Raw genomic sequence first — 26,959 nt, 5'->3', positions numbered from 1 at the left:
ACCCAAGGCCGACACCCCAGCCCAGAGCCGAGAGCCCTCCACCCACTGAAGCCTGGTTCCCAGGTCCCCACATCCTGACACCCTCTGATTCCAGGGCCAGGCCCCTGGGTGTCCCCATGCGTCTCCAGCAAGGCTACTGCCCTCCCGGCAGGGACCCACACACGGGGGCCACCTGGGGGCAGGGGAGGGCTCTGGGGCTGTCCAGGCCTAAGTCGATCCTGGCTTGGTCCCCGCTGGCTGTGGCCCTGGGGACGTTTCCTGGCCCAGCCTCCCTTCCCCCATCTGTCCCGTGGCTCTGAGGGCCGCTGAGGGGTGGAGATCCCCGGCCCACGGCTAGCACCCCGGGGTGCCCCCACCCCACGCCTGGTGCGGGCTCTGAACCCCCTTCCAGCCCCCCCAGCGGGAGCCTTGGGAGCGGCCCTGCAGCCCAGCCCGGCCTGTCCCGGCTCCGTCCCACTCGGCTCATAAACCCCGAGCTTTGATCAGCTCCATTCTGTCCTGGCCGGAAGAGAAGGGGCTCCTCCCTGGCCAGCCTCGGGCCCAGCAGGGGACAGGCCACTGGGCAGCCTCCCAGCTGCCCACCCCCCCACACTGACCTCTGCACTCCGGGCCGGAAAGGCAGCTCCGGGGCCCGCGGTTCCCATGACAGGGGTGTCACCCCGCCCCAGGGTAGGGCTTTGGGGGAGGACCCCCAGGGTCCCCGGGAGGCACCGCCTGACAGTCTAAAAGCCACAGCCACCATTCTCCTTGAGAGGTGGCCGCTGACGGCCTCCTGCACCCCTGGGGCCCAGGCCTGTCGCCCAGCAGGGACGGATTCTCTGTGTCTGAGGCCCCTCCTGCCTGTGGGAGTCCTTGGGTGGGTGTCACGGGAGAGACCCCCAGGTCAGTTTTCTCATCCAATGCGCCCCACCTTGGGACCCTGCTGTCCCTGAGGGTCTGTCCCATCTCAAGCCGGCTGGGGCAGTGTCCCCCCACCGCCTGGACGCCCTTCTCTGAAGAGGACGCCTCCCCAGGCCTTTTGGAGAGCTCCTCATGGGGACCTCCAGCAGCTCCTCGGTCCCCTCCCTCTGGGGTCTCTGCTAGGGCCACAGGCTGACTCTTGTCCCTCCCGGTGAGCGCCTCAGGCCCCCACAGCAATGCTCACTGTCCCTCTCACACCTGTCCTTCATCTAAGGTCCTTTTCTGGTCCCAGGGCACTGGCCGCTCCTGTGTGGCATGCAGAGCTCACGCAGGGAGGGAAGGAGGCCGCCGCTGCCTAGGCCTGAGCACAGGTCCACTGGGACCCCAGACTCACTCTCATCAGAGATGCAGCATCCCCTCTCCTGCCTGCTCTGCTTCATCTCTGGGTCCCGAGCGCCTGCTGTGGGGCCCTGGGCAGCATCGCCACCTCTGTGTCTAGACAGCACTGGGAACTCAGGGGAGGGCACCCCTCCTCACAGGTGACGCGAGATGCCCACGCACCAGGCCAACAGCCTCTAAGTGGAGCCTCTCCCTGTGCATCCTCTGTGTCCATGGGGCCACCCTGGAGAGCAAGTCTGGAGGCCATGACCCCCAGAGAAGTGCTCCACAAGATGAATACGATGACCCGTTCCCGAGGAGCTCAAGCCTCTGATGGGTGCAGGAAGCCCAGAGAGGGCAAGGGCTTTGCTGACCGTGGGCAAAGCCTTGCCCTCTCTGGGCTTCTGACCCATCTGGGCCTATGAGCTCCTCGGGAACGGGGCTTCGACCCAAGCTCACTGTTGTACAGAGGCTGGGGTCCAACTCCATGGCCCTCCTACTTGAGAGGAGTCCAGCACCTGCCTGCAGCCTCCCGGCACCCCCAGCCTGCCGCCCCCCTCCCATCCGCTCCGTCTGAAATCGACACACTTCCTTCCGAGAAATGATGCATGTTTTCCCCGTCGGGTTTACAAATAACTGCAAATTTCACTGTTTTCTTTCCCTAATGAATTCTCTGGAACGGGCTACAAGCTCCCTGGTAATGGATGTGAGCGGAAGCCGGGGACCAGCACTGCCTCCCGCCCGCCTCCCGGCTCCCTGAATTAGCCTGCAGCGCCCGCACCCTGGCCGCGTGCGGTGGGTGGGAATCCATTATATTGACCACCTCCGCCCGCGTAATTCCTGCATTAGGATTTTGTGCTAAACTGTGTTGGAAAGGCGCTCCTGACCCTGATTACCTCTTTAATTGTGCTTAAAAATCCAGATTAACTGGCAGGCGCCGCTGGCCGGCCCCGGGGAAGGGCCTGTGGGGACAGCCATCTCAGGAGGTGGCGGGTCTCCACCGGGTGGCCTCTCCACACTGCCCCCGAGTCTCACAAAGCCTCCCTCAGAGCTGCAGGGAGACCCTCTGGACCTCAGGGGCTGGAGCAGGGTGGACAATGAGCCTCATCGTGTCACCGGGCCTCAGGGCCATGTCACGGTTCTCATTTTATAGGTGAGAAATCAGAGGCCCCGAGGCCGTCCCAGCGCCCCGCAGCCAGCGAGTGGGCAAGTCAGGGGGGACCCAGGATGCCACCTCTCCGTCCACTGGAGTCCCCCAGAAGCAGCAGGGCAGGTCTTTGTGTGACACCCCCACCCCCTGCCATCCATCACGGCACCATCAGAGGGAGGAGGCTGGGCCCTGCTCCTCCCCTGGAGCTTGCACCCCAGGACCCTGCCCTGGCCCTGCCTGCACAGGGTCCCCCCCACGCTGAATGGGAGCAGTGAGGAAGAGATCACTGAAGGCAGCGGGAAGGGAGCTGCCGGGGGTTCTGAGCCCAGCACTGGAGCCGGAGCCCGAGCTGCTCATCTGCCATTTGCATGTTATCTTTGGAGACGTGTCTGCTCCTTTAAAACACTAGGTTAGCCCCGTCACGGTGGGGCACTCCTGCAATCCCAGCAACTTGGGAGGCCGAGGTAGGAGGATCACAAATTCAAGGCCAGCCTCCACAACTTAGCAAGGCCCTAAGCAACATGGTGAGACCCTGTCACGGAATAAAAAACTAAAAGGGCTGGGGATGTGGCTCAGTGGTTAAGTGCCCCTGGGTTCAATCCCCAGTACGGAAATAAAATTAAAAAAAAAATAAAACATGGAGTTATTTGATCTTCTTTTTATTATTGGGGTGTAATAGTTCCTCGTGTGTCCTACACAGGTCTCTTACCAGATAGATTGTTTGCAAAAAATTCTCTTCCAATTTGTGGGTTGTTTTTTTCACTTTTTGATGGAATCTTTTTGAAAAAGTTTTTCATTTTAGTCAAGCCCAATTTATTCTTTTTTTTTCACTTTAATGGCATATCTAAGATGGTTTTGTCTAACCCAAGGCTCAGAGAGAGACTCTTGCGTTTTCTTCTAAGAGCTGAACAGTTGAAGCTCTTCCCTTTGAGGTCTGGGGTGGATCTTGGTACGCGGCGTGAGGTAGGGGTCCGGCTCACTGTTCCAGCCTCCTTTGCTGGAAAGACTCTTTCCCCATTGAATTTTCTCGGCCCCTTTGAAAAGCAGCTCATCAGGAGCAGGAGGACCTACTTCTGGACCCTGAGTTCCGTCCCCTTGATCTGCGTGGGCCTCCCTGGGCTAGGAGCACCGTCTTGGTTGTTGTGACTTTGTGGTGAGTTTTGTAATTGTTGTGGGGAGGCAGCCATGGTGATGGGGGTCCCCAGGAGCCTCTGCTCCAGACCCTTTGGGGGGGACACCCAAGCCAGAGAAGTGAGAGCAGTCCAATGCATGGTTGGAGGCTGGGACAGGCCTGGCCTCAGAGTGCACGGAGCCGGGGTCTGCGGGAGGGCCAGGTCCTGACCTCTGGCTGAGCTAGTACAGAGCACAGAGCTGCTCAGCCTCAGACTCAAGGGTCCATGCAGCAAAACGACCGCAGCCATTCGTCGGCATAGCCCTTTACAGTTTGCTCACCCACATCTGTGTTGACCCTTGACTTGTAGAGGTGCCAACAGGCTTGGAGGCGGTGGGCATTCTGTCCATAGCGCTATACAATATACGGGGCAGCCTCCAGACCCGGGAGGCCCACACCATGTTGGCCTATTTCCTGCTGCTATAACGAAATACCCGAGGCAGGCTAACTTTAGAAAGAAAAGAGGTTTGTTTAGTTCATCGATCTGGAGGTTCAAGGGCCTGGTGCTGGCATCGGCTTGGCTCTGGTGAGGACTTGTGGCAGATGACACCGCAACAGCAGGGCCATGTGCAGGAGAGAGAGATCACATCTCAAAGGAACAGGAGCCTTCTCAGGGCAGCTCCGGGTGACCTAAAGCCCTCTCACTAGGCCCCACCTCTTAAAGGTCCCTTCCCTACCACACTGCCGCCCTGGAGACCAGGCCTTCAGCACACAAGCCTTTCTGGGGACTACAGCACAGAGCCGTCCCATGGAGCCCAGTCCACAGCTCCTCGGGGGTCTCTAGGACCGGATTCTAAATGTCCTCACCCTGATGCCTTAGGAGCTCCCCAAAGAGAAGACACCTCTGGTGACCACAGGAGCCACCACGGCCTGGCGTCCCCTCATCCTGGCACTTTTCCTAGGGGCGCTGAGCCAGGGGGGCCCCCAGCTCTGCACTACACCCCAAACACAGAGTGAGGCCCCCCAGCAGGACCAGCTCCGTCTGCACACAGCCCCAGGGATGCACACCCCAGAGGGCTCCCGAGGAGCCCCGAGTGTGACCCAGGTCTCCAGGCAGTTTGGGGAAAGGCGCCCTCCCACCCCCCTCCCGTGACGGAGTCGGTGCAGAGCTCTGGGCTTCCCACCCCCTGCTCACTCGGGAAGCAGGCCCAGGCTGTCACACGGGGACCACGGTGTCTCGGCCGGCAGGACTCCCCACGCCAGGGGCCCGGTTATTTACCTTCCTTAATAACTCTTTACGAGGGGCCTCTCCGCGGCTTCAGGAGGGCAGCCTTTGGCTGGGATTTTATTAAATTAGAGTCAGGGCCACAGCAGGTTAAGGAGGAGCCCTTCTTCTCCCGGGGGTGACGCTGACCCCTTGCTGTGGCCCCTGCTGCAGGTGTGGTGGCTGCCTGTTTAATTAAGTCTCCCATATGCACCTCGGCTGGGCCGCAGCCTTGGGCAGGAGACCTCTGGGCCACTGCCACACAGGGGCGCCCCAGCCTGCCCCCTGCCGCGCTCTTACCCCTGGGTCTGTCCCCCTCCCCACCCTGGGTCTGACCAACAGGCTCAGATTTCTTTAAAATCCATTTTTTATCCAGGTGCGGTGGCACACGCCTGTAATCCCAACTGCTTGGGAGGCTAAGGCAGGAGGATCACCAGTTCAAAGCCAGCCTCAGCCAAAGCAAGGCCCTAAGCAACTCAGGGAGACCCTGTCTCTAAATAAAATACAGAATAGGGCTGGGGATGGGGCTCAGTGGTCAAGTGCCCCTGAGTTCAATTCTCCTGTATCAAAAAAAAAAAAAAAATCAATTTTTTTTAATCAATCAAAACCAATCAATTGTATTTAAACTTACTCTTAATCAGTTGCATTAAAGCATAATTCGTATGCAAGGGGACCGTCCCACTGCACCCACTCCATGCATACAACTCAGTGAGCTTTGACAAAGTCCACCTTCATGTGACACCAACGAGGTGGCCACAAGCCTCATGGCCAGTGGGGCCTGTGCCGTCATAGCTGGTCCAAACCCTGAGAGACTGAACCCAGGGAGCACAGTTAGCGAGAAAAGAAGGCAGGTACCCAGTCCCTAGTGTGGTTGTACGGCAAGTCGACACAATATATCGTTGAAGTCAAGGCCACCAAGCAGCTGGAACTGCAGGCACATGTCACGGGGCACGGTGCTACCTTTTATTTATTTATTTGCTTATTTATTTATTTATTTATTTATCTACCTATCTATCTTTCTATTTACTTATTTATTTTTGAATGAGTCCACTGGAATCTGTAAAATGGCATCTGTGGCTCATGTGACGATTCGATTGGCCAGTGTCAGGGCAGGACATTCCCTTCCTCCAGAAAATTTCCCACCTGCCCAATTTAGTCACCTGCATTCTACCCATCCCTGCCCTTCAGTATATCACTGCATTTATTTAGAACTTCTTTTTTTTTTTCCTAGAAAATAGAATTTTTAAATAGTTCTTTGAGTTAAAAACAACAGTTTTTAATACCCTCAAAGCTAATGAAATCAAGGACAATCTGAGAGCCTTTCACAGACCAGAAAAAGATAAGGAGACATGATAATAAACATAATGTGTTATTCTGGAAAATATTCTATTCCAAGAAAAGAGTATCACATAAAAAGTTCTAGAGTTTCTTTATTCAACTTTTGTTTGGAAGATCTATCCAGGGGTGAGAGAGGTGTGTAAAGTCACCCAGGATTATTGTGTTGTGGTCTATTTGACTCTTGAACTTGAGAAGAATTTGTCTGATGATCATAGCTGCACCATTGTTTGGGGCATATATATTTATGATTGCTAAGTCTTGTTGGTGTATGGTTCCCTTGAGCAGTATGTAGTGTCCACCTTTATCCCTTTTGATTGACTTTGGCTTGAAATCTACTTTATTGATACGTGGATGGAAACCCCTGCTTGCTTCCGCAGTCCATGTGAGTGATATGATTTTTCTCAACCTTTCACCTTCAGTCTGTGGATGTCTTTTCCTATCAGACGAGTCTCCTGGAGGCAGCATATTGTTGGGTCTTTTTTCTTTTTTTTAATCCAGTCTGCTAGCCTGTGTCTTTTTATTGGTGAATTTACGCCATTAACATTCAGGGTTATTATTGAGACATGGTTTGTATTTCCAGCCATATTTGTTTAGAACGTCTTTAATTGAGAGCTTACATCTGTGTTTTGTGGGTTTCACTGTACATGGATGGTTCCTTTTCTTTTGTCACATTTATCCCTGAGTAGCCCATATTTTTGATGCTTTTTGTAAATGTCATCTCAATTCCAATTTCTGATTGTGTCTAACACACAGAATACATAATTGATACTGCACATTGATCTCAGGTCCTGCAATGCTTGCTAATAGTTTTTTTGTGTAGATTCCATCAGATCTTCTTTACATGTTTTTGTGAATATAGTCAGTTTTACTTCTTCCTTTTTATTCTGGATGACTTTTATTTATTTTTTCTTGCCTGATTGCTTTGGCACCACTGTGGAACTCCCAAGTCAGAGCCTGCATTTTAATATCTCCCCAGGCAGTTCATCAACACATTTCTCTGAGATGAACTGTGGGAGGTTTTTGTTTGTTTGTTTGTTTGTTTTGTTTTGTTTTGTTTTTAAAGAGAGAAAGAGAGAGAGAGAGAGAGAGAGAGAGAGAGAGAGAATTTTAATATTTTATTTTTTATTTTTCGGCAGACACATCTTTGTTTGTATGTGGTGCTGAGGATCGAACCCAGGCCGCACGCATGCCAGGCGAGCACACTACCGCTTGAGCCACATCCCCAGCCCAAGAAATTATATATATATATATTTTTAGAGAGAGAGAGAGAGAGAATTTTTTTTAATATTTATTTTTTAGTTATCGGCGGACACAACATCTTTGTTTGTATGTGGTGCTGAGGATCGAACCCGGGCCGCACGCCTGTGGGAGGTTTTGTTCCTTGTGACAACGTTAAATATTTTGAAGGTTGTGGTCCTTGGTTGTAGGAAATATTTGCTGAAGCATTGGTGAAGAAAGGTCATTCTTTCTGCAACTTACTCTTAAATGATGCATTATTATTATTAATGATAATATAATAATAATAATAATAATAATAATAATAGCAGCAATAAATATCCTGGAGAGAATCAAAACAATGAGAGGAGACAGTACCATTGTGGATCTGGGCAAATTGGTATCCATAATAGTATTCTTGTACCTTTCTTATAGATTTTTCAATTTTCAATTTTTTTTTTTTTCCTGTGGTGCTGGGGATTGAACCCAGGGTTTTGTGCATGCAAGACCAGCACTCTACCAACTGAGCTATGTCCCCAACCCCCAAAGTAAAATGTTGAAGAAACAATTTAAAAAGGGGTCATGGTACAAGAGCCCCTGGAGGGGGATGAGGTAGGTGGCTGGAAGCTGGGATTTGGGAACCCAAACCCTGCAGGCTCTGTGTCCATGGCCATGCTATCTCTCAGGGAAGATGGCCAGTCCTTTCTTGGCTGAATGTGCCCAAACCCCCAACTCCCTCCTGGGAGCCTTGACTCGGGCTCCTGTTCCATGGGCTCTGGAACCATTTCGGGGCGGGGGGTGAGGACCTGGAATCCAGGTGCAAACCAGGCTGCACCCCAACTTCAGGGGTTGAACCCCTGGGCCTCGTTGCCTGCCCTCAGGGGCTGATGATGATGCCTGAGGTCCCGACCTGTTGGGGACCCAGTGTGATGACAGTGTGGGTGGGAGAGCAGCACAGGGCACACCATGGGCCTCTACAGGTGCTGGACAGGAAGGTTTCTGTGCTCTCTGGCCACCGGCCATTTGCACCCAACACCTCTGTTTAGGGGAGGAGGCGCTTGTACGTGCCCACCAGTTAAGATGGCCGGAACATTCTCCCAAAGTCTAGCACCCTTCAATAAAAATAAACAGCAGTACGTAGGACACTTGGGTGACTCAGCAGCCCCCGGGGTGCTGTCGGTGCAAGACACACTGAGGAAAACCCAGGAAATGTGGTCATGGCAACTCCAGGCCCTGACTCACTCACCCATTCCCTATTTAGAGTGCAGGCCCTGCAGGCTCCAGGACATCCTGTGGCCAGGGGTCGCTGTCACAAGTTGCCTCTGGATCCCCTCCTTGCTTGGTCTTCCCCAGAGTCCTCTGAACAAGTCAGGATCATCCCATTCTACCAAAGGCCCAGAGAGGCATAGGCACCTTACTGAGGTTGCTCAGCCTGTGAGGGATGAAGGACAGCAGGGTCTCCTAGCTCCATCTGGCCACCTGCCCCCACTCCCTGCTTACCTGCTCAGCATCTGCTGCCCCCTCCCCTCCTGGGCAGGCTTCAGAGCTGCTTCCCACTCTGTCTGCAGCATCCCACCCTCAGGAAGAGCCACCCAGCTATTTACCATGGACTCATTTAAGTTGGTTAATTTTTAATAATGTTGAAATTTCCATGTGAATAATTCAGGTAAATTATTTATTAAAGCACAGGATAAAGGGACCAGGACAATTACCAGTCGACAGTGTTACCTGCAGCGTGGGCGAGGTGTGGATCAGGACGGCCTGTGATTGGGCAATGTCCCCAGATGCTCACACCAGGCCACAAAGCGTGGGAGGCCTCTGGGCTGGACATCTTCCAGCCGGCCCCTCCCTCCGCAGCCCTCAGACAGCCCTACTAATCCTGCTGTTGGGGCCCCTGGTGTCCCTCTCAGTTCTGCATGTTCACCTTGGACAGGTCTCATAATGCCCTTGTGGTCACTCGGTCCCCCGAATCCAACCCCAGCAGCCTGAGGGGGCTTTTCTATGCACACATCTTATGATGTGGCCCCAGGTCAACAACCTCTTGCTGCTCCAGCCCCTGCCCAGAGACCGCCTTCTCCTCAAGGGTCCCACCCTGTAGGTCCCACATAAGCCTCCTCTCCAGGGTTGCCTGGATTCCCCAGTGGTCCCTCCACAGTCCACTCTCCATGCAGCCTCCCTGTGTGGTTCCTAAAGGTAACAGAATCACATTCCCATCCTGCCTAAAGCCCTGGTGCACCTGGAGCCAAGTCTGACCTGCTCCCTCACTGAGCCCCATCCCCAGCCCGATTTTGTATTTTATTTAGAGACAGGGCCTCACTGAGTTGCTTAGGGCCTCACTTTTGCTGAGGCTGGTTTGAACTCGCGATCTTCCTGCTTCAGCCTCCAGAGCCACTGGGACTACAGACGTGCATCACCACATCCGGCTTTATAAATATTTTTTAAATGTTTTTTAAATGACATCTCTGGCCCTTCTGTAATTCCTAGTGGCCAGGGAGTTTGCTCGCTTGCTCTTTTCCTTCATAGCAGGCATCACTCTGCGTGGTTACAGATGTCTGTGTAACTGGTCAGCATCTGTCTCCCTCCAAACAGTGAGTAACAGAAGAACACAAATGTGTGTGTCTTGGTCTCTGCCATTTCCTGAGCACACAGTAGGGATGCAGCACACAGTGGGCACGTCCCCAGCACACAGCAGGTGTCTAGTCACAGGGAATGTGTCACCAGTACTTGGCAGGTATGCTGCTCACAGTGGGTGCATCTCTAGCACACAGTAGGTGTGCAGCACACAGTGGGTGCAAATCCAGCCCACAGCAGGTGTGCAGCACAGACAGGAATGGAGGCCTGCTGGATGGGGCAGTGAGGGAGCAGGTCAGGTAGTGGGTGAGGAGGGGCACAGGACTTGGGGAGCTGCCTTGAAGCACCTGGGAAGGGATCTGGGTGGGACAATCCTAGGTTGAGTGGAGAGTTTGGGGGCTGAGGCCAGGGCCGTAAATGGAGGAGGGCCACCAGCCCTATCTCATGGAGGAGCAGCCATCTCTGGCTGACTCCGTGGGTCCTCAGGAGCCTCAGCCCGCTGGCCTCTCCCTCCACCCCCTGGTCACCATGTATTTCTAAGCAGCTTCTCTGCCAGGCATTTTCTGGCCTCTCTCATTTTCCAGCCTCACAGGACACTGATGGGACACTAGGTTCTCCCCATTTTCCAGAGGACTCAGGGCCTCCGGTAGCAAAAGAGCCGAGTTCAGGCCCAGTCAGTATAACCCAATGTCCTTACGACCTGGCCTCCTGACCCCTCCACAGTATCTCCGAGAGCCTCCCAGGGCATCTCCTGAGCCTGGGAGGAGGCTGAGGCAGAAGGCCGGAGGGTGCCTGGCCTTGACCCAGCCTGAGGGCATTTCTCCAGGGACTGGCTTTGCACGGGAGCCAAGAGTCCCCAGAACAGACCCCAAACACCACCTTGACCCTCTCCTGGGTCGAGCTGACAGGTATCCTAGTTTATTAAAATTCAAGGGCTGGGGCTGGGGCTGGGGCTCAGCGGTAGAGCGCTCACCTAGCATGTGCGAGGCCCTGGGTTTGATCCTCAGCCCCACATAAAAATAAATAAATAAAATAAAGGTATTGTGTCCAACTATAACTAAAAAGTAAATATTTTTAAAAAATTCAAGTGCACAGGCCCAGCTTGCCCTCTCCTTTCATGGGGGGCCGGCAGACCTGTGCCAGGAGGTGCCCACCATCGCCCCCTCACCACCCTGGGTCCCCATGAGCACCCAGCCCCTGTGGCCCTCCACTTTAATTGCCAGCACCCGGGCAGCTGAGCGCACCAGGCAGCCTGGCACTAATTAAAGAGGAGGGGACTTCAATAGGACAGCAAGTCCCAGTAGGCGGGGGCCAGAAGCCCTCAGACCTGGCAGCTCACAGAGCAATTCTGAGTTAAGCAGTGACCAGGCCAGTGACCTGCCAGGTGAGGAGGGAGTTCATAGCCAGAAAGATGACAGGCGTGGGTCCCCTCAAGGAAGAGATTGAACCCCACTGAGCTCCAGCTTCCTCCTCTGGTCTGTGGAGAAGAGTCGCACACCCTTGGAGCCTATTCATTGCTTAGACAAACAAGGATGTGGCCAATGGTACTGCTGGTCAGCACCAGCTCCCAATAGCTCCATTAGCCACACCTTGACCGCGACGTGGGCAGAGCAGGAAACTGAGGTCCCCGTAGGCTGGGCCTCCTCCGGGGCAGTGCCTGTCTGGCAGCCCTGCTGAGCCCCTTTCATGTGGCCCTGACCTCACCAGGCAGATCCCAAGCCAGAGCCATCGTCAGGGATCGCCAGGGGGTGCACCCTGACAGGGCAGACTTCAGAGGAATCTCACGGGGCCATGTTCCCCCGAGCGTCCAGATCCACTGTGGTGGACCCTGCAGGGCCCTGGCAGGCGGGCTGGTCGTATCCCACAGGGTCTCTGGCTCCGGAGGGGCCTAGTCCATCACATGGCTCGGAGCTGGTGTTGGGAAAGTTTCATCCAACGAGTGTCCAGGCTGTGCCCAGTTAGCTGTTTCCATTTTGATCACATGGCTCAGGGTTTCTGAGCAACGAGCCAATGTCCATGATGCTAGGCAGGGTCTTCCCCAAATTCTGTCTTCCCACCCCCCACTAAAAGGGCAGACACAGTGCTAGACTGGGGGGTGCTAGAGACGGCAGAGTGAGTGGGTGAGGACCTGCGTTCCCAGAGCTTGAGAACAAACCCTGTGGAGACCTATCCCCTGTCCCCTCTCCCAGGGGTCTCTAGGCTCCCTGCCAAGGCTTCGGAACAGGGGCTTCAGGAAAGACCCCTCCATCTGCTCCAGGTCTCCCTGAATCTGCTGATCCCTGGGGCTGCCTCCAAATACCTGGGATGTGGGACTTAAGTCTGAGTCACTCACCAACCACTGTGTGACACTGGCCCCAGTCCTGACACCCTGAAGGTCCCTTCACTCGTGAGGGTCTGGGTCTGACTTGGAGACCCAGGGTGGTGCTGCTGGTGGGTGGGTGGGTGGGTGCTCAGAGCACAGCCCAGCAAGTTCGGATCTGCTCCATAAAGTCACCCCGGGACCCAGGATCCTCCCACCCTGTGACTCTAAGTCTTCCGGGACCTCAGTATTACTGAGGCAAGAGCTCAGAGGATGGACCATCAGGTCCCCTGTTGACAGCTGACTCCCAGAGAGGGACCGTCTGCACGTCACACAGATGTCACTGTCTGCCTCCCATCCCTGAGACCCACCGGCCACTTTCCAATCCCAGCTCTGCCAGGGTGGGGGCCGTGGGGGCCGACCGCAGCTCCTCTTTAAGGAGACATCAATGGGAAAAGTTGTCCTATACTTGATTTAATCATGGGCTGCTGATTTTTTCTGCAAAGCGGGTCATGACCCTGGTCATTTTGTGAAAATGAATTGCCTGGGAAAATGGAAATTGTCACTTTATTATAGGATTAAAAAATTCAATTCCAACTGAATAATAATGGCAATAAGGCAAGCCCATGTCCCTTCTCCCTTTTGTTAATGAATTAGGATCCATGGGAGAGGGATCGGCTCTGTAAACATTATTCCATTTGATCCCGTCCCCCAGGCCCCCCACACACACTCTGGAAGCCAGGGTCACCTCACAGAGAGGGTTTGCAGCCAAAGGACCTGGCTCCTCTGCCCACCCTCCTCTTCCCCAGCCTTCCCCTCTAGGGGGCGCTGCAGATCCTTCCAGCCAGCCTCCTGCATGACGAATCCCACCTCTACCCCCACTGCCCAGGCTGCTCCCTCCCTGGAAGGCTGACCCCTCCCAAGTCACCTGAATCCTTCTGGCAAGGGTTGCTCTCCTGTGCAGACCAGCCCACGTGACTCTGGCATATATGACCTTTGCCAGGGTCCTGTTGTGGGGTCAGACATTACGTCTCCCATCCCTCGGGAGCTGGGACCACACTCCTACTTCATCCCATAGAGCTGGGCGTGGGGTGCATCTAACTGCAGCCTGGTTTCTGTATCAGTGAGCCCACACTCAGTGGCCCTCCATATTCAAGGCTTCCAAATCTGCAGGTTCAACCAGGCATTGGCCGAAAAATACGTGGCAAAAAAATTGCATCTGTGCTTAACACATACAGACTGTTTTTCTTGTTATTATTCCCTAAACAGTACAGAATAGCATTTACATTGGGTGAGTTAATTATAAGTCATCCAGAGATGATTTAAATACACAGGAGGATGTGGGTCGGTTATATGCAAAGACTATTCCGTTGTGTACAAGGGACTGAGCATCCTGGGATTTTGGTATCCACAAGGGTCCCGGAACCCATCCCACACGAATACTGAGGGATGACGGTAGGGGTGTAACATAAATATAAACATATATAACATAAATAGTGTTGTTTCAGTCATCTTATTTGTTGCTGTGACCAAAAGGGCTGGCGAGAACAATTTTAGAGAAGGAAAAATTTATTTGGCACTCATGGTTTCAGAGGTCTCTGTGTCCACAGAGGGCGGACTCCACTGCTCTGGGCCCAGGGTGAGGCAGACCATCATGGCAGAAGGGCATGGAGGAGGAGAGCAGCTCAGGACATGGCAAATAGGAAGCAGAGAGAGAGAGAGAGAGAGAGAGAGAGAGAGAGAGAGAGAGAGCGCCACTCACCAGGGACAAAATGTATACTCCAAAGGAACGCTCCCTGTGACCCTGCTTCTCCTGCCACAGCCTACCTGCCTACAGTTATCACCCAGTCAATCCTTATCAGTGGATCATTCCACATTTTAGGTTCTGACTCATAATCTAATCATTTCACCTCTGAACTTCTTGTGCTGTGTCACACATGAGCTTTTGGGGGACACCACATATTAGAATCATGACAAGTGTGTATGTGTATGATAAAAATCCATATTGGCTGGGTGCTATAATCCAGCTGGGGAGGCTGAGGCAGGAGGATCGCAAGTTCAAAGCCAACCTCAGCAACAGCGAGGTGCTAAGCAGCTCGGGGAGACCCTGTCTCTAAATAAACTACAAAAGAGGGCTGGGGATGCGGATCAGTGGTCGAGTGCCCCTGAGTTCAATCCCCCACCAAAATGCATACCAATATCTATCCTCTTACCCACTTTTAGGTGTGCGGTTCGGTGGCACTAAGCACATACACATATTTGTGTGGTTATCAGCATCATCCATCATCTCCAGAACTTCAGCCTCCCAAACAGAAACTCTGCACCCCTTAAGCACTGTCCCTCAAGTGTTGGAATAACCCACCCTCCTGGGCATTTCCCCAAGCCTCTGGGAGAAAGGATGTGTGCAGGGAGTGTGGGTCCCAGGCTGAGCTCCCTGGCTCATACTGGACCCCACATCACCACGGGCTGGGAGAGATGACGCTGAACCTGTCCCCTGTCGGCCTCAGTTTCTGCATTTCTGTAAAATGGGTTTCTCCCCAGGCCTTCTGTCGAGTCTCCCCACCAGCTCTGGCCCCTCTCACAGCACTGGCCATCTGGGGTTGCATTCACAAATGTCTTAGCCAAGCCAAACGCTGCCCACTGGCATGGTCAAGGTGTCGGCCCACCTCTGGTCAGGACATGGAGCCTTGTTTATTGTCTTCCTGGGCAGGGTGTCCACAGGGACCCAGAGGCGCATACCAATCAGGGCAGCTAGCGCAGGCGGAGAAGCATTGCCTTCATCAGAACAAAATAATTAAAAGAGGATTCTGGGATCAGGCAGGCCTGGGACTGGAGGAGAGGGCAGCATTTAACTCTTCACAGCCTGAGCTGCACGGGGCCAGGCCGCGGCCCGGAGCACTGGGCAGGAGCAGAACTGTCCGTGAACCTGCAGACCCAGGGAAGGATGGCAGGAGGGCCCCGGGTATGCCCGTCACTCCTAACAGTATCCTACGGCCCGGTCTCCTCTGGGAACCGTCCTCCATTCTCACCTTCTACCTCCGGCCACCATCTCTCTCTCTCCAAGGATCTCTGTAGGCCCATCCCTGCCTCTGCGCAGCTACAGAATGGACTGAACAACCAAGAGTTCACCAGCTTGCCCAAACTCCAGCCTGGCCCTGGGGCTCCTTACCCCTGAGAGAAGGGACCTCAACCTCAGTGGGTCCCAGCCAAAGGATGGGTACCTGGCCTGAGCTGGGCCTCCCGGATTCTGATTCACTTGACTTTACCTGCACCCAAGAGGAAAGGGAGGAACAGGGCAGGGGCCTGAGTCAGGTGGCCCAGTCCCATCCCCCAGTCCCTGGGTGAACCTCTGCAGAGCTCCTCCTGGACCAGGGGCTGCTTCCTCCTGGCAACACAAAGGTCTTCCACCTTCAGCAGACCCACAAGGAATATATAGACCACAGGTTAGGTAACCCTGAGTTGTAAAAACACTGAGGAAAAAGTCACATGCCCATCATCTCTCTGCCTGTCAGACCACTCCAGTGTAAAATGGCTTCACTGTGCTTTTGAACTCTCAGGTTGACCACTCAGATGGGGGGACTTGTCTCTATGTCATGATGTTGAGGCCTCAGCCTGAAGCCTGAGCCCCAAGGGCAGTGCTGGGCCGCAGCCTGGAGCTGGACCCCTGCAAGCATCCCCCCTCACACTCTGGGCTAGAACAGGGATGCTCCCTGGCCTGTTGGCCTAGACTTTTGCCAATGGCACCTGCGCGTGCTGCTTGGGCTTCCTTGCATCATGGCGGCAGGGTTCTATGTGCAGATGTTCCTGAGGACCTGGGGAGCCTCTTCTGCCTGGGCTTGAAGTCACAGCCTTCCCGGGGTCGGGAACTGAATGGAGACCCTGGCTCCATGGGAAGGAACCAAGAAGAAGATGGGTGAAAAGATGGGAGGTGGTGTTGCAGCCGGGGGACAGGCCCTGCTACAGGTCAGGGCAGCGGAGGCTCCTATGGGAAGATGATACAAGTGAGTGTCCAGGGAGCATAGAAGCAGAAAGACTACCCCAGGCTGTGCCTCTTAGGGTGCCCCAGGCTGCAAGGAACGAACACTATCCTTAGCTCAATTGCAATTAGATCAAACGTTCCTCTGCTTACCTGAAAAGTGGCGGCCAGGTGGGCAGGTAGCAGCTAGGTCATTGGGTGGGACACTAGGTTCACACCACCCAGATGAGTTGTAAGTTCTGCAAGGTGGGCATGTACCAGTTGGTCCTCCCTACCACCCCATTTCACAGATGATGGGGCCAAGGTTCCAAAGGTGAGGTGACTGTCCACAGCCACCATCTCAGTGCTGGGCTTATAGCCAGAACATCTGGCTCCAAACTCTTGCACTTGTTCTGCCTGGGGGAGGGGCCCAGGCAGTGGCCCCAGACCAGCCATGGAGCGCAGCATCTGCATGTGCAGCCCCCGTTCAGCCGGAAGCCCCTCTGTGTTCCCTGAAGCCAACACTGCTGCTAGCCGGCTGCACCTCACCAGAAAGGGCACCCTCAGGGACCCAGGGAGGATAAACAAGCTCAGATTGGCCCTCGGGAGCTGAGCCATCCTGGGCATCCTGCCCCCACCCTCTCAGCTGCCTGCCAGGGATGCCCATGGGGCCTGGGACACAAATTCTCCCTTCCCTTGGAGCTCTGTCTCCCCTTCTGTCCCATGTGCCTGGACTTTGGGAGCCCAGAGCCTTCACTGGGTCCTGATGCCATCCCAGAAAGACCCACCACTCCATCCCTGCCCTGGGAGTCCCTTCATTCCAACCTCCCTTCCCAGAAAGGCTCTGCAGCGGGTCCTGCTTTGTCCCTTTGTCCCAGGATCTCACCCTGTGGGAAAGAAGGCTGAGCCACCGCAACAGGAAGAGGTGAAACCCAGAAACCCAGAATGCCCAGCTCAGGACAGAGCCACCTGCTGCAGACACTGCCCCTGCCTCTGCCAAGGGCTGGTACAGATCCTCCCAACACACATGGTGGGTTTTTATTAAACTTCCTTGTTAATTGCACAAGTAACACACAAACACATCTGGAGTGAGTTTTAAAACAAACCCCAGACACCATATCGTTTCACTCATAAATACTTGAGTATACAAATGGGGCTTTAAATAATTTGCTGTTTAAATGATGGTGGTTTCTCCTATGATCAGCAGAGTACATGCACACAGAGCAGGAGTGGAAACTTCACCCTGCTCAGTGGTACCTGACTCCTGTCCTCCACCTGGTCCTTCTCTGGCCCCTCTCTGAGCCCAGGCTGGGCTGGTGCATGCGTTTTCCACCCAGCTGAGCTCACTTTGCGATATGATTTGGCACCTTCTCCCTCTTCGTTACTTTACAGCACTAGCAATTCCCCAGAGCTGTCACCAGCTCAAGAAACATCTATCCCAAAGGCCTCCTTGGGCACCCGGGTTAGGGGCAATTTTTCACGGTTGTAAACACCGCGCTGAACATCTTTGTGTGGGAGGCACTGTATGGTTTTTGGATCATTCTCTGAGGATGGTTCCCAGCCTCTAAGTCCCACCATCAAAGCTTCCATCCTAAATTGCTTTCCAAGAAGACACAACACTGTTGAAATCCTCATAAATCATGGTGGGAGCAAGCTGTAAAGAGAGGTCACTGGAGCAGGGGCCCCTCTTGCCCTGGGCTGTGGCAGTGTGTGGGAAGGTGGTCTCGCAGGCCACCCCATTGTCTTGCCAGCAGGCTCCCACCCTTAGTTTCCCAAACTGGAGTGGACACAGGTGTGTGTGCTGTTTACCCCCAAAGACGGCTGTCAGCCTTGCCTGTCACCGAACAGCTCTTCCGCCTCCTCTTCCCGCCCCTGTGTGGAGGCTGCCCCCACTCCAGAGGGAAGGAGTGTCCAGCAGTGGCCATCCACTTTAGCGTGGCCACATCTGCTCTGCAGGAATTGAGGAGGGGGCCTCTAGAGAGGACCATCCATCTCTGGGCATGGATTAAGCTGTTTGTTTTCATTCTCCCCTGTCTCCTGGGCCCCAGCTTGCCCCCAGGAGAGAAAGGCAGCTTTGCAAATCCAAGCAGGAAAGCAGAAGCCTCAGAGCAGGGGGGACCCCAGACTGCATCTCTCCCCACCTGCTCCTTTCCTGGAGCCAGAGAGAGGATGCAACTTGGAGGACACTGCTTGTCTGTGGCAAGGCTCAGGTGCACACTGTGCCCTTGCAAATCAGCCTCCCTGCCGGCCCCTGCGAAGTCACCAACTGTGTGAATCCTTGTCCTCACCCAAGCATGGGCTCACAGCATCCGTTTCAGATGAGGAAATTGAGACAGAGCACACCCAGATTCGTTCAAGGGACCCCACCAACCAGAGCCTCTGTTAACCAGCCCCCGCTGGCCGTCGGGGGTCCCTTGCCCCGGTGAAAACGCAGAGTCTCGTTTGTGATGACGCCCTGTTTGCCCGGGAGCCTCAGCCAGATGGAATAAAATCAAGGTAGGTGAGAAAGCCAAGCCGGGCGCAGGTACTGGGGGGAAGGAGCGGCAGATGGGACGGAGCCTCCCCGGGGGTCCCAGGGGAGGGCAGGCTGGCGGGTAGGGACGCCGGCGGCTCCACCCTGCTTCCACCCCCCCACACCGTGCCGCCAGCAGCCCTCTCCCGCCTGCTCTGCGCAAGCGAAGGAGACCACCCAGCGGCGACTCGGGGATGTTGGCGACGGGGCCACCCGGGTGGGGGGCGCCCCCAAATCAGACGCAGCCTCACCCACGGGCGCCCCTGAGGGCAGCCGAGGGAGGAGACCCCCTAGACTCCGCCCCTGAGGACCGAGCCCGCCCGTGACTCCGCCCCTCGGGCCCCGCCTGCCCGTGACTCCGCCCCCTCAGGCCCCGCCTGCCCGTGATTCCTCCCCCCGGCCCCGCCCGCCCGTGACTCCGCCCCTCGGGCCCCGCCTGCCCGTGACTCCGCCCTCTCAGGCCCCGCCTGCCCGTGACTCCGCCCCCTCAGGCCCCGCCTGCCCGTGACTCCGCCCCTCGGGCCCCGCCTGCCCGTGACTCCGCCCCCTCAGGCCCCGCCTGCCCGTGACTCCGCCCCTCGGGCCCCGCCTGCCCGTGACTCCGCCCTCTCAGGCCCCGCCTGCCCGTGACTCCGCCCTCTCAGGCCCCGCCTGCCCGTGACTCCGCCCCTCGGGCCCCGCCTGCCCGTGACTCCGCCCCCTCAGGCCCCGCCTGCCCGTGATTCCTCCCCCCGGCCCCGCCCGCCCGAGACACCAAAGACACCGCCCTTTCCCCACCTTCTTCTGAGGCCCCTCTCCCAAAAGACCCTCCCCCAGAGACCCGGATTGGGCAGACACAGTCCCTTCCAACCTCTTTCTGACCCCGCCCCTCCCTGCGGACCCCGCCCCCCCAAGACTCCGCCCCCGAGGACCACACCAAAGAATGACGGCTCACCGCGACCCCGCCCACTGCACGCCTGCTGGTCGCACCCACTATGGACCCCAGCTCACCACTGACCCTGCCCACTATGGTCTACCATTAAGACCTCGCCTCCTGCCCACCATTTCCCCTACCCCATGGGTTCAGCTGAGGGTTGGAACAGAGCCGAGGCAGAGTCTCACATTCTAAGTACTTGTGCAAATTTGGTCCCTTTTTACAGACAGAAAACTAAGGCCCAGAGCGGTTAGATACCTTGTCCTGTGCGGTGGGGGCTGAGGCGGCGTTTGACCCCTGGCGACCTGGAGTGGGAGTGGGCCCTGCTGTGTGCGTGGGGGAGTTGGGTTTGCAGAACAGGTTGTGTGTGAATGGCTGTGAGCATCACTCTGGACCAAGGAGGGATGTAGAGACAGAGACCCCCCCCAGCTTCGGGAGCCCTCAGGTCAGGTGCAGACTGCCCTGCCTATGGGACCCCTGCTCCTGGGTGTGGGAGGAGGGACCCTGGGGTACCTGGAAGTAGAATTAGGAGGCCCGGCCACCCACCGCCATCGTTCTCCCTCAGAAAGAGGGAGGGACTGGAAACCCCTCAACGTGACCTCCATGCCCGCTGTCCCACTCCTTCCAGGGAGAGAGCAGCGGCCAGATCAGAGAGGGAAGAAGGAAAGACAGATGACAGGAGGGAAAGACAGAAACCCAGAAACAAACAGGCAGATTCCCAAGAGAACTGTGGAGGATGGGGAGGAGAGAAGGGGAAGCCCCGAGAGGTGTTGGGGAGACTTCTGAGTTTTCCCCTGGCTTTCCAGTCTGTCTAAACCTGCCATGGCCAGCAGTGACCACAGTGTGGCCCAGGCAGAGCCAGAAGGCCCAGGCCTCCCTCTTGGCCTGGATGTGGGTGTCTGAGCCTGGATATGGATATGTCTGTCCCACACAGTCCTAGGGTACGGGGCAGGGAAGAGACTCTAGACCATCTTGGGGTCCAGCACAGCTAAGCCAGCCATTGCCAGCCTGCCCTCAAGGACAGAATCATAGCAAGGATCTTGGAGGTGATTTTGGCCTCTGCTTGAATGCTTCTACTGATGAGGAGCTCACCACCACACCACCCAACCCCACCCCACCCAGAGCCAGCTTACTTTGTTTCTGGGCATCTCGATGACTTAGAAAGTACATTCTTATTTTGAGCCGTGTCCCCCTCCCTATCACATCACCCTCAGTTTAAAGAGGAAGATATTGAGGTTCAGAGGACCAAGCACCAGACCAACTGCAATAAGCCCTGCCCTGCCTTGGCCACACAATCCAGTTAGGGATGATCCTGTGACCTATCGCAAACCAATGACAGTCATGCATGCAAGCAAGGCAGACCTCTTTTTCCTCTGGACTCAGTTCTGGCCTGGAGCCATAATAGCCATGGAGTGGGGCAGGGGTGGGGGAAACTGAGAAAGATGCCAACATAGCTATCAGAACTGGGAGATGACAGGAGTCTTGAAGGCATCTTGTGAATTCCTGGATCCAGCTGTTCCTGAAGCTAGAACTCCTTGAATTTTAACGTGAGATAACACTTCCTTTTCTTTGTGAAGCCTATTTGAATTTTCAGCAACCTAAAGGACTCCACATTCCAGAGGATTTTATTGTCCACAAGAAGAGTTTATTGTCTATGAGAAGCATTCCTAGCTGGGCACAGTGGTGCACGCCCTTATCCCAGCAGCTCATGAGGCTGAGACAGGAGGATCGTGAGTTCAAAGCCAGCCTCAGCAGAGGCGAGGCGCTAAGCAACTCAGGGAGACCCTGTCTCTAAATAAAATACAAAATAGGGCTGGGCATGTGGCTCAGTGGTTGAGTGTCCCTGAGTTCAATCCCTAGTACCAAAAAAAAAAAAAAAAAAAAAAAAGAAGAAGAAGAAGAAGCATTCCTAAACATGGATGTGTATGTGTGTGTGCATGGGGAAGTGGGAGGATGGGAAGGGAGAGAAGGGGGCCATGTGCTGTTCCATGAATCTTTGCAGCTGCCCTACAAAATAGATTGTGTCATTATCCTGTACATTAGTCAGGATAAATAATTAGTCGCTGTGAAATAAACCTCATCAAATGTCAGTAAGTAAACAAAGCGGAAGTTCACTTCCTGGGGTACAAAGCAGGAGCAAGGAGATGTGCTCTTGGTGGCTACATCACTTCTGCCCATATTTCATTGGCCACAACACAGCTGTTTCTGCATCTACCTGCAAAGGAGCCTGGGAACTGTGGCCTCTCTCAGGAAGCAAAGAGAAAGGCCCCATGTTGTTTCACAGTGTCCACAGGGTCACCAGAGGTCCCACAGCCAGGATAGGACACAAAAAGATCCAGGATAAAAACCTTGCATGCTCTGTCTTCTGGCCTCAATCTCTCGACTGGACCCTCTGGGTGGGCGGTGGCCTGTTAGGGGGCGTGGGGGCTGGCTGCTTCTATCACCAGGAGAAACAGGAGCAGTCCACCCAACCAGTCTCCGGGTCTCCATGTGGCGTCTGCATGTTTAAGTTCTTCTGATCCAACCATTGGTGATTCAGCTTGGGCAAAGGCGGTGGTTTAAGGTTCTTATAATTGTAAGATAGTGGCTTTCTCTTCCTCTTCAGGACAAAAACCAGATGAGAAGGGGCCCCCTTCCCGGTGCCCTTCTTAGCTTCTCCCTGGTGTCCATTGATTTACTTACTTGGCATCTGACTGCCCCGCCCCAATGGACAGTGAACTTGACCCAGGACAGGAGCCCTTCCTAGCACCAATAGGAAGCACAGTGACAGTTTAGAGACACACCAGCTCTGGTCATTGTCTGCAGGCATCCACCCCAAGAAACAACCGGAAGGTGGAGTGGGAGCTTTGAGGATGTCTGTTGCCATGTTGTTTACAACAGCACAGAATTGGAAATGACCTGGAAGACCCTCTGGAGGACCTGGTAAATCAGGGTGGCCCACCATCAGGGGACATTTTACAATCATTGAAATGGATGCTGAAGAGTTTCTGAAGGTCCTCAGACAGTGCAAAATAAAATCAGCAGGTTACACCGGGTACGGTGCAGCACACTTTTAATCGCAGCAGCTCGGGAGGCTGAGGCAGGAGGGTTGCGAGTTCAAAGTCGACCTCAGCAACAGTGAGGTACTAAGCAGCTCAGTGAGACCCTGTCTCTAAATAAGACACAAAATAGGGCTGGGGATGTGGCTCAGTGGTTAAGGCCGCTGGATTCAATCCCCAGCACCAAAAAAAAGAAAAAAAAAAAATCAGCAGCTATGGTGGGATCCCAATGTGGTGTAGAGGAAAAAAAAAAGTTGTGTTAAGTCTCTAAGTTTAGAGTAATTTGTTAGGGCGCTGAGGTCCCTGGATCTGGGTGGGGGGGGGGACTTTTTTGCATATTTGCCATTTTAAGGTGAGAGCCCCGTGGCAGCGGGCACCTGTGTCCTGCTTCTTGGGCTTCTGTCAGCTCTCAGCGCTCCTCGATCCTGACCTCGATCCTGAGCCTGGTCAGAGGGGTCCTCATGCCCCTCTGACCTCCCTACTTCCTCTTATGAGGATGATCCTGACTACTTCATGCCCACCTGGACAACCCAGGTGACCTCATCTCAACATCCTGAACTTGCCACTGTAGAGCCCCTTTGGCCACATGAGGTGACAAATTCACAGGTCCTGGGGGTTGGGATACATACCTCTGTGGAGGGCCATGATTCAGCAGCCCACACCTGGAGTAGACCTCAGAATCTTTCTTATCCCCATGGTTCAGAGAGCAACAATCAGTCAGAATCGGCCCTTCTGTCAATGCAGCAAAATATCTCGAGTTGATGTTCCACCAAGCAGCACTGGGAGCTGTCCTTGGACAGTCAGTCTACATGGTGAAAATTTATTTTCTCTTGTCTATTTCCTGGAATCTTCTAATTTTTCCAATGAACATGTGTTGTTTTTACAGATGCTAAATAGGAAGGTAGGTAGATAGATAATTAGATATACAGAGATGATAGATAATATAGAATACTGACAGGTGATGGACATCAATAGACAATAAAGATAGGGGACACATAATAGGTGATTGGTGATAGATATAAATGGATGATAGATGAGATAGATGAATCTGGATAATAGATGATAGACAATAGATATGATAGATGATGCTAGATTAATCAATAGATGATAGATGATAGATAAATGATAGAGACGGCAGAGATGCTAGATAAATAGATGATGGATGATGCTGGATGATAAACAGATGACAGATGGTAAATAGATTATAGATAGATGATAGACAGATGACTGATAGATTTTTCTTTGGCCTACTGAACATCGGCTGGAGCACCAAGTTGTTGTGGATGTTCGGATGCCCAGTGCACAGGCTGTAGAAGAGAGTAAGTAGAGTTGGTGCCAGCCCTTGGGGGACAAGGAGGCGGCTGGAGAGGGGCCAGGTCAGCGCTGTAGGTTTCCAGCGCTCCTGGAAACCTACAAGAATGGCCAGAGGGAGCAAGAGAAGGAGGAAGGAGCTGGCGGGGCTGGGCGGAGCTGGCGGGGCTGGGCGGAGCTGGCGGGGCTGGGCGGAGCTGGCGGGGCTGGGCGGAGCTCAAGGGGCTGGGCGGAGCTCAAGGGGCTGGGCGGAGCTAGCAAGGCTTCCTCTCCAAGGCTCAGGATTCTGGGCGTCAAGGGTACCAGGGGCTTCATGGAGCCAAGTGGCCCCGGCCACCTTTTCTCTCTCCCTTCTCACAGAGTTGTCCCCATTCACAGAAGAGCTCGGAGAAGTTTAGGGCTTCCTCATGGCTAGCACATCAGGGAGGGGCCAACCCAGGACAGAACCAGCACCATGCTGGGGACTGCAGGGGCATGCAGGCAACTGGTCACTCCCAAGAAGTCCCCAGGAAGACAGCAGAAACGTCCTCACGCCCCAGGTTCCCAAAAGGAGCTGGGGGTGGTTAGGGGCAGCCTCCATCAGGCTGTTCCTAGAGTCTGAGGCTAGGTCCAGGCAAGCCATGGCGTGGGGTCCAGGCCCTGCCCCCAGAATCCCAGAATGCACCGGACTGTGGCCGCAGAAGCCCCATTTGTCAGGAATTCAATTAGGTGGAGAGTCGTTATTAATTTTACCAGCTTTCCTGGTCGGAGGAGGCGGTGCCAGGGGTGAAGTCCTGGGGCGCCTCTTCGCTCGCAGCCCGGGGTCAGCCTGCGGAGGCGCGCGATGGCACCAGTCGAGGTATTAATGAGATGCCTCTAGGTGCAAATAATAGTTTAATAGGTGTTACTTAACGGAGCACGCGCACCGCCCGCACGCCCAGACGCCCGCTGCGCCCAGCCTCCCTCCTTGTTAGAATAAGTAATTAGAGTGTACGAACACTCACCCTGACGCTTTAATAAAGTGTCAGCCGTCACCAATTTAGTATTTAATAAAATAAAATTAAATATTTATTACATTTTGGGTAGGCATCGTATCTGAAACACCATCCGTCGCCCTCACCACTCCCTCCCAGCCCCCAGGTGTCAAGCCCGGGGAGGCCCCTTCCTGCCTCCCGCTGCAGAGGCCATGGGAACAGTGCAGGGGGACAGGGAGACACCAGGCGTCCAGGGAGGGCACAGGCAGGGAGGGAGACTGTCTGCCAGGGGAGTGTGCCCAGGTGGTGGGACCACAGGCAGGGCTCTCGGAGGCTGCTCGCCTGATCTTTGTGACCTCCGTTCCTATCTCTGCCCATCTTCCCCCGCAAAAGGCCTCTGAACCCAGGCCAAGCCCATTCGGGCCCCACTGAGGAAGCCAGAGGTGGAATTGGGGTTGGGAGACCTGAGACAGCCCAGCCCCGCCCCCACCCCATGACCCACAGGGATGTCATGCTCAGAGGATTTGGTTGGGGGTCCCAGGAGCCAGGAGGCATGGCTGGGTTCCAGGTGCAACAGAAACACAGAGGGGACAAGAAGCCTCCTAAGGCCCCCATCCTCCCTGCTGCCACCCTAGACCCTCCTAGCAGAAGCTCCTTTCTCTCCTTTCCCCCCACCGCTACTGTTAGAAGTTTTTCTCCCCCTGATTACAAAAGTAATGAACAGAGGTTGAAAATTAAAAGAGAAAAGAGACTTTAGGCCAGGCCCCAGCAGGGGGCAGCCCCTGTGTGTTCCTAGGACCCAAGGACTCAAAGCAGAAAGTGCTGAACAGGGCGAGGGTTGGGTCACACAGAGCCCCTCTGGGGAGTCACCCCAATCTGGGTGCTTAGGGCCACAAGCTACGTCTCCCTTGGCTGTCTGAGCCCGGGAAGCCCCAACATGGCTCTCTGGGCAGAAACACCTATTCATGGTACAAAGTGTGTTCTTGGTGTGAGTGTGTACATCAAAGACGTGGACAGAAACATTCTAACTGGAACATCCATGGTGACTAGGCCCTGATCAACTCCATTACTCCCTACAGGAGAGTGATAAGAGACCTTTGCGGTGGAGTACTACACAACAAGGAAAAAGCACCCTTCACGAATCACGCAGACCCTGATAAGGAGAAGACGGCACCAGGGAACTCATGTACCTCGTGGCCCGTCCTGGACAGGCCAGCTCACTGGTAGGGACAAATGCAGGTATGTTTCTTTCAGATGCTGCTGATGAGTGGCAGTAGGGCTGGGTGTCTGTTGGAAGTCCCGACGCTGCTGCCTGCTTGTGGGGTTAACCTGGGAGCAGGGTCCCCACCTCAGGAAGCCGTGCAGCGAGGCTCAGCTCTGCTCAGTCCTTCTCTGCCACCTTCCCTCCCCACCCACCCCTGCAGGGACAGTCTGTCCCATCACTGGCCCCAGGTGGATACCCACAAATACCCCTCAGGCTGTCCCCGTCCCTGCTGCTGCCCAGGGGCCCCACCAGGACCTCTGCTGGGCCCTGAGCCCTGCTGGTGTGGAAAGTGGGGGTTCTCGTGCTGCCCTAAAGGTGCGGCCCATCGTCCACCTCCAGCCCTCAACACCAAGCCCCTGAGAGCTCTCCTGGTGCCCTGCTGGCCACACCGAGGGCACGGCCGAGGGAAATCCACCACACCTCTCTGTCTTTATTTGGCATTCTGATATTTTGTTCCTCACGGACGCTTTGTACTAATTTAAAGTTCTTCTTTTTTTAATATTTTTGAGTTGTAGATGGACCGTTACCTTTATTTTATTTTCGTGGTGCTGAGGATCAACCCAGGGCCCTCCACATGCCAGGCGCACGCTCTGCCACTAGCCCCAGCCCCAGCCCCTCAAAGCCCTTAAAATATTAGACTAGTGCTTGGCTAAGTTGGTGGCCAAGATGCGGTCTCCAGCTCACCTCCCTGGGAGCTCTGCTGAGCCAGAGCATGACAGGAAGGGAGCCACCTGGGCCTGCACAGGGGCCAGAGGCTGGGGCAGGACAGGTGCCCTAATTCCCAGCC

Source organism: Callospermophilus lateralis, chromosome 19, assembly GCF_048772815.1.
Source record: "Callospermophilus lateralis isolate mCalLat2 chromosome 19, mCalLat2.hap1, whole genome shotgun sequence".
Taxonomy (NCBI): domain Eukaryota; kingdom Metazoa; phylum Chordata; class Mammalia; order Rodentia; family Sciuridae; genus Callospermophilus; species Callospermophilus lateralis.
This window is presented reverse-complemented; position numbering follows the sequence as displayed.